At 45.2% G+C, this 15,649-nt stretch overlaps 1 long non-coding RNA gene across 1 annotated transcript in view; it reads right to left on the bottom strand.

Moving 5' to 3' along the window:
- The window catches only part of LOC135050605 (uncharacterized), a 131,442-nt gene extending 118,650 nt beyond the window's left edge, over nt 1–12,792 (bottom strand). Inside the window, exon 1 of the long non-coding RNA XR_010241693.1 lies at nt 12,715–12,792. This is a non-coding gene — a long non-coding RNA (uncharacterized LOC135050605). The remainder of the gene's footprint in view (nt 1–12,714) is intronic.
- Between the last annotated feature and the right edge of the window lie 2,857 nt (nt 12,793–15,649).

Here is a 15,649-nt window from a genome sequence, read left to right as displayed (position 1 = left end):
ATTGTGTACAATCTAGTTTCTAGTATAGTCAAAATTGTACATAGCCAAATGTGCACCATAGGGGTAATTCTGAGTTGATCGCAGCAGGAACTTTTTTAGCAGTTGGGCAAAACCATGTGCACTGCAGGGGAGGCAGATATAACATGTGCAGAGAGAGTTAGATTTGGGTGGGTTATTTTGTTTCTGTGCAGGGTAAGTACTGGCTGCTTTATTTTTACACTGCAATTTAGATTTCAGTTTGAACACACCACACCCAAATCTATCTCTCTCTGCACGTTATATCTGCCTCCCCTGCAGTGCACATGGTTTTGCCCAACAGCTAACAAATTTGCTGCTGCGATCAACTCAGAATTACCCCCCATGTGTATAGTCAATATTGGTGGTTCTGGGATCCGGGGTGATGAAAGGAAATCGCAAAGTCAAAATCGGACTTCAGGCAGAATCTCACCGTGTGTATGCACCTTTAGTCAGTGATGTGTGTTGAGGTAATTGGCTAGGGAGGCACTGGGTAGTATCAGAGCCAGATTTACACACATACACTATATGAACCTGAGGGTTCATATGGTCATTACACAAAGGTGCAGCACTATATACTGTAATAAATTTGATGAGTTTTGATCAGAGATGTGTGGACAAGGTAAGCAGGGGAGGCACTGCCTCACCTGTCTTTAACAAGTATACTCCAGAGTTTTGACTACAAAAATTCCTAGAATTATACAAAGAAGATATTTATGATATATTCTTTGAATTTTTGATATAATTTTTATAGTTAGTCAAAACTCTGGAGTATACTGGAGTGTGACAGGAAAGGCTCTGCCTCACCTGACCACATGTCACTAGCCTTAGTTCAGCATGAAGGAAATTAAAGTAACACAGATGAACACTGCTGTCATTCCTACTTTTTTTTATTCTTCATAATTTTCCATTTAAAATTCGAAAATGTAATGGTCTTCATAAAAATAATCTATGTTTATTAATGGACCATTCCGTCAAAAATAAGTAGGGAATAGGAAAGGAAATCCACTCTTTATGAGTTCATTAAGTCATTAAATTACAGATGACAAAAGAACCCAGTCTCTGTTTTTTTTAATCATAGCTGTATCTTTTCATGTTAATAGGCCGGCTATTATTCAAAAATGCACCACAAAAAATTGGCAAATGGCTAAGCAGAAGTATTAAACAATACAAATGTTTTCATGCAGGCATCCCAAACAGAGAAAAAGAAATTGATCCACATATATTAGATTCCACATACATAGCATCATATGGAATGTATGTATAGTAGATTCCCTCAAAGGAACTGAGAACCCAGGATTTGTAATGGAATTTTTTATATTATTATTTTTCTAAATTATTTTAAAACAATACACGCAAGAAAGATTTACGTTTCTAATAAACCAGACTGACCAAATTGCAGCAAGTTATATTTATGTATTACTGTTTAATAGCTATGTACATATCTGCTCATTTTAATTTGCTGGTTTGACCTGGCGTTACACACCTTCTGAATAAAACGCAAAATAATATGTGAAATAAAATAAAAAGAAATAAAACCTAAGCAGAATTAGTTTTAAAAGTGCATATTCCTTAGTTTTATTATGGTGATTTACAAATGATGGGCCTGATTCAAAGATTTGCGCAACGTCGATGTTGCAGGCAGTTGAGAGATTGATTTACGATAGGGCACGCACCGAGGATTTATTCACGAGGTGACTGACAGGTAGTCAGCATGTGGAGGCGAATAACGGGGGGGGGGGGGGGGGTAGAAAAATGGCAGTACATCGCCTACACAATCAACCCCGATGTTTCCCTATGTAAAAATAGAAAATCTCCATTTATCTGCAGTTTTCAAAAATCTACTCATTAGTTAATAAAGTTATTTGTTGCACATGATTGTGATTATTTGATAGAACTCTCCTTAAATGCCATACTTGTGATCGGCTAGTGTGTCCACAAACCCAAAGTAACTACCAGTCTCTGCTATGCAGAAATGGAGCTTCTTAACAAGGTATCTAATGCTGGCCATCAGGGGCGGATTGGGATAGAAAACCAGCCCGGGAAATTTCTGGAAGCAGCCCTCATGGAGGCGGGGTCTGTTAAGAGGGCGGGCTCATACGTACAGACACTGCCTTACTTGCACCTTTTGCTGCAGTTGGGTCTGCATCTTCATGCTAATGCCGCTACAAAGCCCTTCCCTGGTGCAAGGATGGATCTAGACTTTTCTTTAGGGGGGGCGGTTTACTGTTTAATCTTGACTCCTCCCTCTACAGTCCCAACTCCTCCCATCTGCAATCCTAACTCCTCCTCTCTTAATTCTGACTGAACTTTTTGAGTGAGACTGAGATAGAGCTTTGTGATTGTTCTATGTACATGTGACTGTGCTATGGGGTAATTGTATTTATTAGCAAGTGAGGGGTAAATGCTCTGTAACCCTTGCTCTCCTGGCTCCTCTGTGCTGCTGTGGTATAAGCTGCAGCACATCGTTCTGCCTCAGGCTCTCCCCGGAGAGCTCTCTTCTGCTCAAAAGTGGGCGTGGCTATGACTGTGTTAGGGGGGGCCCCTTCTCCCCCCTCCCTAGATCCGGCCCTGCCCTGGTGTACATCTGTGCATACTCCCATGGTGTACATCCGTGCATCCTTCCCTGGTATAGGAGCCATGAGTGCTGCCGACTGGTAATATATTTCTGGCAACATGTTCTGCTGCTACTGGAGGGCACCAGCCGTTATATGCTATTTATCTTACACACCAAAACTTCACGCTCCGAGTCTGGCTCGGGTTTTCCCACCAGACTCGGAAACCAGAACGAGGCAAAACGTCATCATCCCGCTGTCGGAATCTCGCAGGTTTTGGATTCCATATAAAGAGCTGCGCATCGCTGCCATTTTCACTATAGTCCCGGAGAGTGTAGCAAGAGGACGTGTCTCCTCGGGGTCTGTGTGGGAAAGTGGCGTGGCACGTGTGGAGGTGACCTGCTCATTTGTATCATTCCAGTGGTGCTGTCTTGTGCTGCATCAGTCCAGTGGTGCTGTCTTGTGCTGCATCAGTCCAGTCACAGTGGTGGTGTCCTGTGCTGCCATAAGTCCAGTACTGCTGCATAAGTCCAGTCCAGTGGTGCTGTCTTGTGCTGCATCAGTCCAGTGGTGGTGTCCTGTGCTGCCATAAGTCCAGTGGTGGTGTCCTGTGCTGCCATACGTCCAGTTGTGCTGCCGTATAAGTCCAGTCCAGTGGTGCTGCCGTATAAGTCCAGTCCAGTGGTGCTGTCGTATAAGTACAGTCCAGTGGTGCTGCCATATAAGTCCAGTCCAGGGGTACTGCCGTATAAGTCCAGGGGTACTGCCGTATAAGTCCAGCGGTACTGCCGTATAAGTCCAGTCCAGTGGTGCTGCCGTATAAGTCCAGTCCAGTGGTGCTGTCGTATAAGTCCAGTCCAGTGGTGCTGCCGTATAAGTCCAGTCCAGGGGTACTGCTGTATAAGTCCAGGGGTACTGCCATATAAGTCCAGCGGTACTGCCGTATAAGTCAAGGGATACTGACGTAAAAAAGTCCAGGGATACTGCCGTATAAGTCCAGTGGTGCTGTCCTGTGCTGTATATTATTTACTCCAAATAAAGGGGTTATTAATATTTAATCCAAATAATTTTTGCAAGGTTTGCCCTGTGTGGGGGTACACTCTCCTGTGCCACATATTGTTATACAACTCCAAAAAAATAATAGAGAACAAAAATTTGGAGGATAAAATAGGGAAAGATCAAGAACCACTTCCTCCTAGTGCTGAAGCTGCTGACACTAGTCATGATGACATAAACGATGAAATGCCATCAACGTCATCTGCCAAGGCCGATGCCCAATGTCATAGTGGAGGACATGTAAAATCCAAAAAGCCAAAGTTCAGTAAAATGATCCAAAAATATAAATTGAAATCGTCTGAGGAGAAACTTAAACTTGCCAATATGCCATTTACGACACGGAGTGGCAAGGAACAGCCAAAGCTCTGGCCTATGTTCATGACTAGTGGTTCAGCTTCACATGACGATGGAAGCCCTCATCCTCCCACTAGAAAAATGAAAAGAGTTAAGCTGGCAAAAGCACAGCAACGAACTGTGTGTTCTAAGATGGTATCACAAATCCCCAAGGAGATCCAAGTGCAGGGCCGTAACTACGTGTGTGCCAGGTGTGCCTAGCACACAGCGCAGTTGCCCTGAGGGCGCAACAGCCAGCGGCATGTAATGAGTCAAATTTACTCATTACATGCCGCCTCTGTTGTGTGCGCCGCACTGTTGAGGAGAGAGTAGCAGCGGAGAAGGAGGAGGAGGGAGGGGGACTGGAGCCGCAGCATGCGCTATGTAATTGGTAGAAGCGCCGCTGCAGCTGTCCCCTCTCCTCCCGTATTGGCTGCCCGGCACTGCTGTGAATGCTGGGATGAAGGAACCGCATCCCAGCATTCATAGCAGCGCCGGGCAGCCAATACGGGAGGAGAGGGGACAGCTGCAGCGGCGCTACTACCAATTACATAGCGCTGCTGCGGCTCCAGTCCCCCTCCCTCCTCCTCCTCCTTCTCCCCTGCATCCGGAGCTGTCAGCACAAGGAGCCTGACTGCCAGCGGGGAGAGATGGTAAGTATATCTCTCTGTCTCTCTCTCTCTCTCTCTCTTTCTCTCTCTCTCTCCCTCTCTCTATTTCTCTCTCTATTTCGCTAACCTATCTGCCGCAATGTGTAAAAAGGGGAACTGGCTGCCGTAATGTGTAAAAAGGGGGACACTGTCTGCCGGAATGTGTAAAATGTGGACGCTGTCTGCCGTAATGTGTAAAAGGGGGACTCTGCCGTAATTTGTAAAAATGGGGATGCTGTCTGCCGTAATTTGTAAAAAAAGGGGACGCTGTCTGCCATAATGTGTAAAAAAGGGGACGCTGCCTGCCGTAATGTGTAAAAAGGGGGACACTGTCGTAATGTGTAAAAAGGGGGACGCTGTCTGCCGTAATGTGTAAAAAGGGGGACGCTGTCTGCCGTAATGTGTAAAAAATGGGACGCTGTCTGCCGTAATGTGTAAAAAGTGGGACGCTGTCTGCCGTAATGTGTAAAAAAGGGGACGCTGTCTGCCGTAATGTGTAAAAAGAGGACACTGTCTACCATAATGTGTAAAAAGGGGGACTGTCTGCTGTAATGTGTAAAAGGGGCCCTACCTGGTGTAGTGGTGCTACCGTGCAGCGTAATTTGAATAATGGAGACTACTGTGCACCGTACTATGAATTGGTATTATTTTGTGGCCACTCCCCTTCCCCATGAAGCCACGCCCTATATATTTTTTGCGCGTCTACGGCACGCACTGCCCCTATCTTGCATGGGGGGCGCCAATGCCGTTTCTTGCACACATCGCTAAAATGCCTAGTTACGGCACTGACCAAGTGTGTCGGCGGTTGCGATGCCTGACCTTCCCAACACTGGATGGAAAGAGGTGGCTCCTTCCACCATTTGCATGCCCTCTGCAAGTATTGGAAGGAGCACCCACAGTCCAGTTTCTGATATTCAAATTGAAGATGTCACTGTTGAAGTACACCAGGATGAGGATATGGGTGTAGCTGGTGCTGCGGAAGAAGTTGACGATGAGGATTCTGATGGTGATGTGATTTGCTTGAATAAGGCACCAGTTGTTGGCCATGGGATGAAAAAGCCCATTGTCATGCCTGGGCAAAATACCAAAAAAGCCACCGCTTCGGTATTGAATTATTTCTCCACAATCCAGACAACAGGTGTCAATCCATCTGATTCCTTTGTCAATCCCTAATAAGTACAGGTAAGGACATTAACCACCTTGGAACATCCTCCCTTATACATCACCTGCAGCGCATTCTTTAGAAGTCATTGTCAAGTTTAAATTAAATTAAAGTGAAGTACATTGTCAAGTATGTGCTGTTTGGGGCCTAGTTTTTAAAACTGCCATCCTGTCTGCCACAGCAGTGCCACTCCTAGATGGGCCAGGTGTTTGTGCCGCACACTTGTGCTGCTAAGATTAGTCACCCAGCGACCTCGGTGCAACCTTTTGGTCTAAAAACAATATTGTGAGGTGTGAGGTGTTCAGACTAGAAATGAGTGGAAATAAATGTTATTGAGGTTAATAATACCGTAGGATCAAAATTACCCCCAAATTCTGTGATTTTAGCTGTTTTTGCGTCTTTTTCAAAAATCAACCAGATCCAAAAGCAAAACCAAAACCCGAAAGGGTGGTTTTGGCAAAACCAATCCAGATCCAAAACACGAGCAGGGATCCAGATCCAAAACCAAAACACGAAAAGTGCTCGCTGCACATTTAGACCTGTCGACCTAGCACATGTCGACCTAGAAACCCTGTCGACCTTCCATCCATGTCGACCTAGTGACTGTCGACCTATAGTGGTCGACCTAAACATTGTCGACCTAGACACTGTCGATTTGATGAACCACACCCATCCTCGTCCTGGTGTACTTCAACAGTGACATCTTCAATTTGACTATCAGGAACTGGACTGCGGGTGCTCCTTCCAGCAATTGCAGGGAACGTGCAAATGGTGGAAGGTGCAACCTCTTCCCGTCCAGTGTTGGGAATGTCAGGCATAGCAACCGACACAATTGGACTCTCCTTGGGGATTTGTGATTTAGAAGAACGCACAGTTCTTTGCTGTGCTTTTGCCATCTTAACTCTTTTAAGTTTTCTAGCAGGAGGATGAGTGCTTCCATCCTCAGGTGAAGCTGAACCACTAGCCATGAACATAGGCCAGGGCCTCAGCCGTTCCTTGCCACTCCGGGTCGTAAATGGCACATTGGCAAGTTTAGGCTTCTCCTCAGACGATTTTGATTTAGATTTTTGGGTCATTTTACTGAGCTTTATTTTTTTGGATTTTACATGCTCTCTACTATGACATTGTGCATCGGCCTTGGCAGACGACGTTGATGGCATTTCATCGTCTCGGCCATGACTAGTAACAGCAGCTTCAGCACGAGGTGGAAGTGGATCTTGATCTTCCCTATTTTACCCTCCACATTTTTGTTCTCCATTTTTTAATGTGTGGAATTATATGCCAGTATCAATAGCAATGGCCTACTACTATATATACTGCGCACAACTGATATGCACCACAGGTATGGATGGATAGCATACTTGACGACACAGAGGTAGGTAGAGCAGTGGCCTTCTGTACCATACTGCTATATATTATATACTGGTGGTCAGCAAACTGTGCAAAACTGAAATGCACCACAGGTATGGATGGATAGTATAATTGACGACACAGAGGAAGGTAGAGCAGTGGCCTTCTGTACCGTACTGCTATATATTATATACTGGTGGTCAGCAAAATTATGCACTGTACTCCTACTATATACTACAATGCAGCACAGATATGGAGCGTTTTTCAGGCAGAGAACGTATAATACTGGTGGTCACTGGTCAGCAAAACTCTGCACTGTACTCCTCCTATATAATACTGGTGGTCCCCAGTCCCCACAATAAAGCAGTGCGAGCACAGATATATGCAGCACACTGAGCACAGATATGGAGCGTTTTTCAGGCAGAGAACGTATAATACTGGTGGTCACTGGTCACTGGTCAGCAAAACTCTGCACTGTACTCCTCCTATATAATACTGGTGGTCCCCAGTCCCCACAATAAAGCAGTGTGAGCACAGATATATGCAGCACACTGAGCACAGATATGGAGCGATTTTCAGGCAGAGAACGTATAATACTGGTGGTCACTTGGTCAGCAAAACTCTGCACTGTACTCCTCCTATATAATACTGGTGGTCCCCAGTCCCCACAATAAAGCAGTGTGAGCACAGATATATGCAGCACACTGAGCACAGATATGGAGCGTTTTTCAGGCAGAGAACGTATAATACTGGTGGTCACTGGTCACTGGTCAGCAAAACTCTGCACTGTACTCCTCCTATATAATACTGGTGGTCACCAGTCCCCACAATAAAGCAGTGTGAGCACAGATATATGCAGCACACTGAGCACAGATATGGAGCGTTTTTCAGGCAGAGAACGTATAATACTGGTGGTCACTGGTCAGCAAAACTCTGCACTGTACTCCTCCTATATAATACTGGTGGTCCCCAGTCCCCACAATAAAGCAGTGTGAGCACAGATATATGCAACACACTGAGCACAGATATGGAGCGTTTTTCAGGAAGAGAACGTATAATACTGGTGGTCACTGGTCACTGGTCAGCAAAACTCTGCACTGTACTCCTCCTATATAATACTGGTGGTCCCCAGTCCCCACAATAAAGCAGTGTGAGCACAGATATATGCAGCACACTGAGCACAGATATGGAGCGTTTTTCAGGCAGAGAACGTATAATACTGGTGGTCACTGGTCAGCAAAAATCTGCACTGTACTCCTCCTATATAATACTGGTGGTCCCCAGTCCCCACAATAAAGCAGTGTGAGCACAGATATATGCAGCACACTGAGCACAGATATGGAGCGTTTTTCAGCAGAGAACGTATAATACTGGTGGTCACTGGTCAGCAAAAATCTGCACTGTACTCCTCCTATATAATACTGGTGGTCCCCAGTCCCCACAATAAAGCAGTGTGAGCACAGATATATGCAGCACACTGAGCACAGATATGGAGCGTTTTTCAGGCAGAGAACGTATAATACTGGTGGTCACTGGTCACTGGTCAGCAAAACTCTGCACTGTACTCCTCCTATATAATACTGGTGGTCCCCAGTCCCCACAATAAAGCAGTGTGAGCACAGATATATGCAGCACACTGAGCACAGATATGGAGCGTTTTTCAGGCAGAGAACGTATAATACTGGTGGTCACTGGTCAGCAAAACTCTGCACTGTACTCCTCCTATATAATACTGGTGGTCCCCAGTCCCCACAATAAAGCAGTGTGAGCACAGATATATGCAACACACTGAGCACAGATATGGAGCGTTTTTCAGGAAGAGAACGTATAATACTGGTGGTCACTGGTCAGCAAAACTCTGCACTGTACTCCTCCTATATAATACTGGTGGTCCCCAGTCCCCACAATAAAGCAGTGTGAGCACAGATATATGCAGCACACTGAGCACAGATATGGAGCGTTTTTCAGGCAGAGAACGTATAATACTGGTGGTCACTGGTCAGCAAAACTCTGCACTGTACTCCTCCTATATAATACTGGTGGTCCCCAGTCCCCACAATAAAGCAGTGTGAGCACAGATATATGCAACACACTGAGCACAGATATGGAGCGTTTTTCAGGAAGAGAACGTATAATACTGGTGGTCACTGGTCACTGGTCAGCAAAACTCTGCACTGTACTCCTCCTATATAATACTGGTGGTCCCCAGTCCCCACAATAAAGCAGTGTGAGCACAGATATATGCAGCACACTGAGCACAGATATGGAGCGTTTTTCAGGCAGAGAACGTATAATACTGGTGGTCACTGGTCAGCAAAAATCTGCACTGTACTCCTCCTATATAATACTGGTGGTCCCCAGTCCCCACAATAAAGCAGTGTGAGCACAGATATATGCAGCACACTGAGCACAGATATGGAGCGTTTTTCAGCAGAGAACGTATAATACTGGTGGTCACTGGTCAGCAAAAATCTGCACTGTACTCCTCCTATATAATACTGGTGGTCCCCAGTCCCCACAATAAAGCAGTGTGAGCACAGATATATGCAGCACACTGAGCACAGATATGGAGCGTTTTTCAGGCAGAGAACGTATAATACTGGTGGTCACTGGTCACTGGTCAGCAAAACTCTGCACTGTACTCCTCCTATATAATACTGGTGGTCCCCAGTCCCCACAATAAAGCAGTGTGAGCACAGATATATGCAGCACACTGAGCACAGATATGGAGCGTTTTTCAGGCAGAGAACGTATAATACTGGTGGTCACTGGTCAGCAAAACTCTGCACTGTACTCCTCCTATATAATACTGGTGGTCCCCAGTCCCCACAATAAAGCAGTGTGAGCACAGATATATGCAACACACTGAGCACAGATATGGAGCGTTTTTCAGGAAGAGAACGTATAATACTGGTGGTCACTGGTCAGCAAAACTCTGCACTGTACTCCTCCTATATAATACTGGTGGTCCCCAGTCCCCACAATAAAGCAGTGTGAGCACAGATATATGCAGCACACTGAGCACAGATATGGAGCGTTTTTCAGGCAGAGAACGTATAATACTGGTGGTCACTGGTCAGCAAAAATCTGCACTGTACTCCTCCTATATAATACTGGTGGTCCCCAGTCCCCACAATAAAGCAGTGTGAGCACAGATATATGCAGCACACTGAGCACAGATATGGAGCGTTTTTCAGCAGAGAACGTATAATACTGGTGGTCACTGGTCAGCAAAAATCTGCACTGTACTCCTCCTATATAATACTGGTGGTCCCCAGTCCCCACAATAAAGCAGTGTGAGCACAGATATATGCAGCACACTGAGCACAGATATGGAGCGTTTTTCAGGCAGAGAACGTATAATACTGGTGGTCACTGGTCACTGGTCAGCAAAACTCTGCACTGTACTCCTCCTATATAATACTGGTGGTCCCCAGTCCCCACAATAAAGCAGTGTGAGCACAGATATATGCAGCACACTGAGCACAGATATGGAGCGTTTTTCAGGCAGAGAACGTATAATACTGGTGGTCACTGGTCAGCAAAACTCTGCACTGTACTCCTCCTATATAATACTGGTGGTCCCCAGTCCCCACAATAAAGCAGTGTGAGCACAGATATATGCAACACACTGAGCACAGATATGGAGCGTTTTTCAGGAAGAGAACGTATAATACTGGTGGTCACTGGTCAGCAAAACTCTGCACTGTACTCCTCCTATATAATACTGGTGGTCCCCAGTCCCCACAATAAAGCAGTGTGAGCACAGATATATGCAGCACACTGAGCACAGATATGGAGCGTTTTTCAGGCAGAGAACGTATAATACTGGTGGTCACTGGTCAGCAAAAATCTGCACTGTACTCCTCCTATATAATACTGGTGGTCCCCAGTCCCCACAATAAAGCAGTGTGAGCACAGATATATGCAGCACACTGAGCACAGATATGGAGCGTTTTTCAGCAGAGAACGTATAATACTGGTGGTCACTGGTCAGCAAAAATCTGCACTGTACTCCTCCTATATAATACTGGTGGTCCCCAGTCCCCACAATAAAGCAGTGTGAGCACAGATATATGCAGCACACTGAGCACAGATATGGAGCGTTTTTCAGGCAGAGAACGTATAATACTGGTGGTCACTGGTCACTGGTCAGCAAAACTCTGCACTGTACTCCTCCTATATAATACTGGTGGTCCCCAGTCCCCACAATAAAGCAGTGTGAGCACAGATATATGCAGCACACTGAGCACAGATATGGAGCGTTTTTCAGGCAGAGAACGTATAATACTGGTGGTCACTGGTCAGCAAAACTCTGCACTGTACTCCTATATAATACTGCTGGTCCCCAGTCCCCACAATAAAGCAGTGAGCACAGATATTCGCAGCCACCTGAATAAAACTGAGAGGACGCCAGCCACGTCCTTTCACTATCATTTCCAATGCACGAGTGAAAAATGGCGGCGACGCGCGGCTCCTTATATAGAATCCGAATCTCGCGAGAATCCGACAGCGGGATGATGACGTTCGGGCGCGCTCGGGTTAACCGAGCAAGGCGGGAAGATTCGAATCTGCCTCGGAACCGTGTAAAATGGGTGAAGTTCAGGGGGGTTCGGATTCCGAGGAACCGAATCCGCTCATCACTAATATATATATATATATATATATATATATATAATACAGTATTTCCCCACATACCAGTGGAAAAAGAGAGCACTCTCCAGACTTGCGCGATATGATGTAAATAATGCAGTTATCTATTCAGAAGTTTGGTTCCATGTAACTTCATGTCACAGGAGAGTATAAATATACAGAGAGGGCTCACCAACGTTTCGGTCCTACGCCAGGACCTTTCTCAATGTACACGCCAGACAATGAACAGTCAAGACAGCAGTAGCATCATCAGCAGCATTTAGAGAGGAACCAGGACCTGCATACAGCCTCCCAGGCCCCCTATATATACCTGTATGCTAATGAAAAGGTGAATCATGTGAATCTATGGCCGGGCGCATCACTTCCGGTAAAAACGGAAGTCGCGTGCCTTCCTGAGCCTCGCCGTGTAAGATTATGCCAGTGAAACATCAACGCAAACCACCCCTTCGTCAGCCATGGGGAGCAATGCTATTAAGTCCGCCCCAGGGGTCCGCCGCGATCAGCCGCACTGTATCTACGGCTGTAGTACCGGTAACTAGACAAGAACGGCCGTCCAGTATTTGGTGTGGTTGCTTGAGAAAAGGGCTATTGCCCTGAAACAGCTGTCGCTTTCAATACACAGCATTTTTTTGGAAATACATTGCCTCCAGTGCCGTTCCTTTTTGGTGTTGTGCATAGAACTTTCGGTTGTGGCACGGAGGCTGGTTGTGGAATTTAACCCTTTGAGTGCCGACTGCCTTGTTCGTATATATATATATATATATATATATATATATACTGTATTCGGTGCCCTCACAAAAGGAGCATGTATATGAGCAGAGGTGCGGCACTCAGAGACTAGGATAAATAAAACTCACATACGCAGCATGCGGTGTATCAATGTTTCAATCCATGGTAGGATTTTTGTCAGGAATACCAACACAAATAGACAATAACATACCTTTTAAACCCAGTGGACATACACAGACACATTCGGCTTGGCCGCGGTCTCTGGCACGGGAATCCCGGTCCAGAGACCAGTCGCAGCAGGATGACGTCATCGCGTACAGATGCGATGCACGTCCAACAGTTTTTACATTGTCATGGTAACGCAAAACACATAAAATGTAACATCCCACATCTTCAAACTGAGCAATGATAAAACACTGCATGTTAACATTATGCAATAGAGAACAACTGATGCTAAGCTGAATTCCAATGCTAAGCATGTATGAAACGGTCAAAAACTATGTTATCCAAAAGTGTGCACACGTAATAATGTTAGAGCAATTAGAGGCATATGCATAGACTAACCCTAAACATAAATTTAAAAAAAAAAAAAACTATAGAATAGTCAGGTATCCAGCAACGCATCGCTGTCACCAGCAACATCATAAATGCATGACAGTTCCAGCGGTGATAACATTAGACATAATGAACAGGTGACAAAAGCATATAGATAAATAAAAATAATGTAGCACATGCACCAACCGTCTACAATACCACATGGTATGCATATTACAAAGCAGCTGCATAATATGTAACCAAGATCACATTTCAAGACCCATTATAAAAAATATAATATACAGTACTGTATATATTATAAACAGGGGAACAGACAGGCCTAATAAAATAAAAATTAAAAACAGTTAAAAACAAACACCTAAAAAAACATTTTTTACTTACTAACAGTCACCATTTACAGCCCACCAGCTCTTGCTGCTGGATGTTGCAGGCAAGGTGGGAGCACTGGGACGTGGGACACGTGCTGGAGTCTGGACCCGGCAGACGATAGGGGGGTACACACGGAGAGATCCGTTCTTAAAGTCTAAGCAATCTGACTAGATTGCTTAGATTTTAAGCATGGATCTCTTGTGTGTATGCCCCACAGCGATAGCGATGCGCGGCCCGCGCGGCGCTATCGCCAATGTTAGATTGGCCTGCACGCAGGCACAATCTAACACATCGCTCATTTCACCTGATGGGTGAAATGAGCGGATCCTCCTCGCTCGGCCCAGATTGTGCTGTGCTGAGCGGGGGGAGAGATGTGTGCTGAGCGGTGTTAAGTCTGATTAACTTTCAGGAAAAGAGCAATACCTTAAATACACAAATGTTCAGGCTGCTGCAACCTCTAATCGTGTGTCAGTTAAACCTTTATGAAATGCGTACATGTTGCATAAGCATGCCGACACTCTGTAAGCACAATGTAGCTACACGTGCAGCGGAATACACTTTATAACCCCTAACAGGAAAGGAAATGCGACACCAATTGTATATGTAATGTTGAGGTCCAACCCAGCAACAATTATTTACTTAAAAGGGGGTTACAACAGAAATACAATAACACAAGAGAAGAAGCTACAACCAATGGATACATACGTTTGTTCGCCTGCACAACCAGGTTCCGGTCCTCAGTCAATCTGAATAGATGACCTTCAGAGAAAAGGGCTGAGGCCAGCCAGGAGGCTTGGTTTTATACAATGGTCTGATAATGCCGATATTATCTTAGACCGCAAAGCTATACCTCTAGATACACTATTACCGTGGAGCCGCTATGGCCGCTAGACTGAATACACGTGCTACGCACTTTGTACGCTATTTGCGTACAGAGTCCCGCACGTGGTACGTACTTGGCATACACACGCGCGCTGAGTGTACAGAGTACACACAGCGTGCACACACACAATTAATAACCTTTAAACCTTGTTAATGATACAATGCAATGATATGATTACACTTTAAACCCTTAGCAGCAAAGTACTGCAACGAGTTATATCTTTAAACCTTAAGTAGCGCTGACGGTATAAAGTACCCGCAGTGCGTACACCTTATCAATGCTTATACACCTTATACAGATAAATACACTGTAAAGCCCTTGCAGGAAAGTGAAGACACAACACCGATTTGTAGTTGCAACCACAGGGTTCTAGGGCCACAGTGGATTAATTCCAAAAGGTAAAACAATACAAATCATACACTACAGGCTAACAAGATAAATCTAAACAGAATAATGGCTACAGAGAATGTACATACGTGAGAATGTTCGCAAGCGCAACCCGGCCGGTCCTCCGCTAGTCAGATAGAAAGCGTTCAGAGTCTTCTGACCGGCCAGGCAACAATGGGCTTTTTATACACAACATGCATACACAATACAATGGTCACTGTAATCTCATTGTCCATTGGATACAGGGATGTGTCTTTACATTACAGAAGAGGTCATAGGTGGATTTGAATAGATGGGCGATGTCTTTCCCCAACTGCTCTTGTGGGTGGTATCCTCTGGATTCCCGCCGCATACATAATATACAGTAAATACAGTTAATGTTCATATTCTACTTTTGCACATAACTATACGCAGGAACATGCGATCTTTCTCTAACCAACACCGGAATGTTACCCTCAAAATACCCTACAGCTGGATACTAGACATCACCTTCCAACCTTTATCTGACCCTTCCTATCATGCAAAGGCGAATCTCTTAGTCCAGGAACTGTTTAAACTATTAATACTCACTGATGTGGTGTAGGGGAGTTATGGGTACAAAATGCACTATTTGGGTTAAATATGTAATGTTCTAATAACCCTCTACGCGCTCACAAACTCTACCGTAAATGCGCATACCACGCGCTAAGGCGCATGGCCGTGGGGAGCTACTTTACGCAAATTGCGGATATGTGCACGCACAGCAGACTGAGTGCATGCGCAGCGGGCATGTGCATGGGGTTAGTACAAGGCATATGCATTACAATATTTTTCGACTTTAACAGGTCCATAGCATGAAACAAAGGAAACTGTAATCTCTTCATCTATAGGTTAAAGGGCTGGTCATTTACAGTACATGAGGGGTCATAGGTCGGTTTGAATAGGTGGGCGATGCCTGGTCCAGGTGCACTTG

The sequence above is a fragment of the Pseudophryne corroboree genome, chromosome 2, assembly GCF_028390025.1.
Source record: "Pseudophryne corroboree isolate aPseCor3 chromosome 2, aPseCor3.hap2, whole genome shotgun sequence".
Lineage (NCBI taxonomy): Eukaryota > Metazoa > Chordata > Amphibia > Anura > Myobatrachidae > Pseudophryne > Pseudophryne corroboree.
Note: the sequence above shows the minus strand (reverse complement) of the source record. Positions and strands in the feature narration are given on the sequence as shown.